Source organism: Quercus lobata, chromosome 10, assembly GCF_001633185.2.
Source record: "Quercus lobata isolate SW786 chromosome 10, ValleyOak3.0 Primary Assembly, whole genome shotgun sequence".
NCBI lineage: Eukaryota > Viridiplantae > Streptophyta > Magnoliopsida > Fagales > Fagaceae > Quercus > Quercus lobata.
The window spans coordinates 42501735-42507478 of NC_044913.1; positions in this window are offsets into that span (position 1 = coordinate 42501735).

Here is a 5744-nt window from a genome sequence, read left to right on the forward strand (position 1 = left end):
CACACTAGTTGTTTGTCATAAAACTTGAATTGATTATTTTGTAATTAGGGGTCTAAACGTTCAAGGGTGTTTTATACACTATTTGAACTTTTAATTACCATCAAATATGAAAGACTTCCTCAAGATCCATGGGGATTTGTTTTTCAGAGGAGCAAAAGGGTTGCTGATAAAGTGTGTCTCAAGACAAGAGGGGCTGACACAGTTGCACTAGTTACACTACGATATTTGTGGGGTAAACCTTGATGTCGGCCAATACAGAAGATTACAAAGGTTAAGGATCTTTTGGCCAAAGATGGCCAATGATGCCAAGGAAGAGCAAAAGAGTTGCAAAACTTGTTCCATTATTCCCCCAAATCAAGCAGAAGTACTGAATGGTGAGATACTGAAAGATGATTAGCAAAATCCGTACTTAAGATACCTTTCACAAGGTGTACTACCTGCTGATCAATTGAAAAGAGAAAAATTGAAGAGATATGTAACAAGATTCAAAGTAGTATAGGGGAAATTATTCAAAAGAAGCTTCCAAGGAATATGGATGGTATGTATTCCCACTAAAGAAGCCAATGGTGTTCTCTCAGATTTGCATGAAGGGAAGCCAACAGGACATCCAGGTGGGAGAAGGCTGTGGCAAATGGTTGTACACTAGGGATACTACTAGCCTACAATACAGAGAGATGCCCAATACTTTGCCAAGAAATGTCAAGAATGTCAAAAGCGAGGAGATGAAACACACACCAGACATCAAAGTCTCCATCCAATTGTGGCTCCATATCCTTTCCACAGCTGGGGACTGGACTTCATAGGTCCTATAAATCCCCCTTCTGAAAGATGTACATGGATATTGGTAGCCACTGAGCTATTTACGAAGTGGGTGGAAGCTGTGGTCATAAAGAAAGCAACAGGTAGCTCAGTGGCTAATTTCTTGAAGGAGAATATAGTATGTCATTTTAGGATACCAAGCAAAATTATTTAGACAATGGCACACCATTCCTGAATAAGGACGTACGCCGTTTAACAAAATTGTACTCCATCTCCCACACGACATCAACACCTTATTGTCCCAAGGGAAATAGTCAAGCTGAGGCTTCCATCAAAAGACTATTGAAAATATTGAGAAAAATGACTAAGGAGAATGAAAAAGGATGAAGAAAAGAGCTTCTTACAGCTCTATGGGCTCATCGGACAGCCAAATCATAAGCTACAGGAGCTTCACCCTTTTTTCTAGTCTATGGCATGGAGGCTGTCATCCCAATAGATTTGATAAAACCAACAGTGAAGCTAGCAAAGATTTCAGGAGTACCTAGAGAAGCTGTTTTGGAAATTGTTGAAGAAAAGTGCAATAATGCTGCCTCTCATAACCGCCTTTACTAGGCCAACATGAAGGCTAGGTATGAAGGCCAAGTTAAAGAAAGAAGGTTTCAAGTAGGGGAACTTGTTTGAAAAACTGCTCCTCATGTATGAGGGGTGGCTAGAGCTATTAAGCACAAGTTTTCCCCAAAGTGGATAGGATCTTACATGGTGGAAGAAGCACATTAAACTGGACATTATTGGTTGAAAGATCAGGCAGATATAAAGGCCTATAACCCCATTAGCGGAGCTCACCTTAAGAAATACCATGCTTAGTCTTTTAAAAATATTTTTTTGTTTCCAGGATGTCAAATTAGTGTTATGTTCCGCAATATCTATATCATTATAAACAAAGTGTTTTCAACTCAGTTATCCCATATTCTACTTTTTGTGATATGCATGCAAAGTTCAATATTCTAACTGAATAAAGCATAGTAGAGTTTATAATACAATCATGTGGTCTTTCATGACCATAAAATATTACAACTTGAAAACTAAATAATGTTTGTGAGAGAACTAATGTTTTCAAGAGAAAAGTCTAGATGGCTCAGAGCTCCTAACTCGCCTTCCAACTTTTCAATTTCTTTTCTCAAAGAACTTCGTTCTGCTGTGACACCTTCTAATTGAGTTTGAAGGGTAGAACTAGCTTTTTGATTGGATGTTAATTCGGATGTTAATTCCACTTGAAGTTTGTTAATAGATTCTTGGAGCTGATTGATTGAAGAGCTATGTACCTCAAAAGATGACTATGTCTCCTTCGCTTTGTTGATACAAGAGCTTTCTTTAGCTCTCAACTCATTAAATGAATACAAGGAAGCATGAACAGAGGGTCCTGCCTTCTTTAAGTCCCTCAATGCAATGACACGGCTATTTAACCAGCCGACATTGAAACTTAAGCCCTCGGCCTCACTCAATGTGGAAAGGAAGTCATCAAAGGGAAGAGTCAGACAATCCTCTTTGCCTTTTGACTACAATTGGGACACTACAAACCCAATTTGCCCTAAAAGAAAACCCCTAAGAGACAGTGTCCATTTGTCAGTATCCTTTATCATCTTAGGATATTTTGAAAGCAGCTGAGAACATGTTGCTCTCAAATTAGGAGAAAGCAATGAGAGTAATGGATTAGAGTCTATCTTGGTGCTTTCACTCTCTTGGTGCAAGTAGCTTCTATAAGGTCTTCTTTCTACTGAGGATTTTTGGCATACACCCGATTTGAATCCTCCCTTTTAGCATTGGATTCTTTTTCCTCATCAGAAGTCATTTCCTGCACAGAAGCCTCTTATGTTGAAGGAATGACTTTCGTTTTGGTTTGAGTATAAGGAATAGATTCTGTAACCTGTCAAAGGTCAAAAGGGAGAAAAGGAAAAAGGAAGTTACCGACGCCATTGATTAAGAGAAAACACTATAAGAACAAAGTCATCATGGAAAAGAAAATGTGTACCTTAGATTTCTTTACAGAAGAAACTTTTACATTTTTCTTCCTCTTGGTGCCTGAAAGTTTGGCTTTAATAGGGAGTTTCAAAGTCAAATCACCCTAAAAGATATGTGGGACATCCACCTGTTGGGCCCCATTCTCTCCAAAATTCCTAACACATTCCCTAATGTTAGACCACCATGACTTGAACTTGGGTGAAGGTAGTCCAACTCCAAAGGGGGAAGTAAAAGGGATTTTAGAACCCGATTCCAATATCTTGATGAGATTTTCCCTTTTAAAGCCTAAGGAGGCCACTACAGTAGGCAAGGCTAAAGTAGAAAAGTGCCCCAATGCACCTTGGTCAAAACCAAATTGGCGGGCAAACCTATGGGGATTGTAAGCTTGGGTTTCATATTCTTCTTGAAAACGTGCCTGGAGATGAGAAGGGAAGGCACAGGCAACAAAAGAAAGGTCTTCTTTAGACCAAGGAGTATCCTTGTAGCGAGAAACATGGATGTTAGGTTCTAAAGATTTAGGATTAAATGTTTAAAATTATATTTTGTGTGTGTTGGCAAATCGAGAACAAGATATGTCTAGTCTATGTGTTAGGCATTGCTCAAAGGTGTCAGTTTCAAGCTTCAAGTTTAAGCTAATTGCAGAAAAGAAGAGTCAGAATTTGCCAAGCTCGATCGGTCAAGAATTAGGCCCGATCAATTGAGAATAATAGAAATTAGATTCTGTAGAATTTTTAAACCAGGCCCAAGCCCATGAAAACGTTTAGGGTTTCAATCTAACTTGTCCACATATAAAAGGGAAACCCTAGCTACATTTTTCAGACTTTTGGAAGACTTGTGTGTTACTATTTGTGAGATCTAAGAGGTTTTGTACCTTCTAACTACACAAGCATCTACTGAAGCAAGAACTACAATCAAGCGATGGTAGAACCTAGTTGCTACTACAAAAATCAACAACTAAAGGTGATCTAAAACCTTTGAGTGGGATCTCAAAGTCACAAGCGTGGGTGCTTGTGTTGCAGTAAGTCCAAGAAGAGAAGGAGTCCTGGATTCAGAGCTTGCACGTGGACGTATCAGTAAGTTACTACTTGAGGTAGCAATAGATTTATGGTTAAATCTGATTGTAAAAACTTCGATTCTCTAATAGTGGATTTGCTTTACCTTGAGGATAGCTAGATTAAATCCTCCTCAAGTTTTTACCTTGAAACTGATTGTTTTATCGGTTTTTCTAGGTCATCATATCGTGGTGTTATTTACTTTTCTGCTGCTATGCATGATATGATTTATTATTGTTTACCCTAGATCTGAATAATTAATCTAAGTAATCACTTAGCTAATATATTAGGTTAAAAAATCTAGTTTAAGGGGTCTAAACAAACAAATAAGGGACGCTTTCTAGAGAAGTGAACAGTGGAGGAAGCCTACCCTTTAAGGCAGAGTGGGGTTTGGCTGTCCAATCAGTAGGGTCATCCAACACTTTGCTAAGAAAACTGTCTAAAGACACCACCGCCTTATTCCAACGCCAAGAGCGTGGCAGTCCTTGGGGTGATGGCAAACTGGTTTTACAAGAGCTTAAAACTTTAAGGACAAATGCATAGTTCCTAAAGTGTTCTCACAATCATATTTGTAAAAATGCAACAGGTACAAAAGTTTCTACTTGAAATCTACCCCATGAGCGTTGCAAGTCAAAAGTAAAATGATCTAAATGAGAATACAGAGTTCCTAAAAAGTAGGGAGCAAAGGGAAAGGAATGTCCTTTAACTAATTTATCAGCTAGAGGGATATGCCTACTTAAAATTTTCTCATGAGGACATCCTCAAACAGATGGCGAGATAGCAAGAAAGGAATAAAAGCTTCAAGTTCATATGGGCTTGAGTTACCTTCTCCTACAACAAAGTTAGTGCCCTCCTCTAAAGAATCTGCATTGGCTTCCTCATCCACGCTATCAGCATACTTCCTCCAAAAGTACCTAATACACCCCCAAAAGTTGGCTCTAAAGCCTTTGTCCCCACCAACACTGATGTCTTCTGGTACTTCCTCATTGAGGGCTTTCCCTTTTCTTGCTACCTTCAAGACTGTCTTCTCTAAGGTCTTCTTCACTGCATCTTCAAGGAATTTGATAGCTTTAGCTTCATCAGGAGACAAAGAAATGTTGACCACTTCACCATCTCTAAACAAGGGAAGTCTCAATATCTCATAGACATCCTCTAGAGAGGGAGAGACTTCTTAACACCCTGTGAAGAAGGTGTGAGTAATGGAATTCCACCGATACAAGAGAGAGAGAAGGCTTTCACTATCCTTGCTGATGTCCAAGCACAAGTACTATGTGAACAAGATTCACTTTTTGTAGAATGTCCATGAAAGGAGGATGAGCCAACACTCTTTGATACCAACTCCTCCAACCTCTGGAAACAGAAGTGTAAGATTTGAAGACCACATCTATGGAAGGAGCAAAATCTCCTCTGAAAGTGCCAAGTTTAGGAATGTGCTTCAAATCCAGATCCATTGTCAAAAGATCATCAGGCTCTCCATAAGCTCAGGCTCTCCATAAGCTCTGTAAGGAGGATCTTCAAAACAAGGAACCGAGTCCCAATCAAAACTTTTTTCAAACAGATAATCTTCAAAAAAGGGAGGAATAATCCATTTCTTCTCTATGGAAGGATTTTCATCTCCCCCTAGCAACGGCCTATTAATTTTTGAGGATGAAGATTCTGAAAATTTTGCAGAACTAAATCTCAGACCACGTTTAACACCCATGGTTTTGTGTTTGGAAAGGATTCTGAGTTTCGGGTTGAAGAAGAAGAAGAAGATAAGGAAAAGATGAGAGAAATAAGGGAAGAAAATATTTCCTTTCCTTTTATACTTTGGGTAGTTATTCTTTTCCCTCTAAAAAGAGATCATTCAAAAAATGAGGTGTCTTTTCAAAATTGACACATGTCAACAAGAGGGAAGACTAAATCTTTGACAAT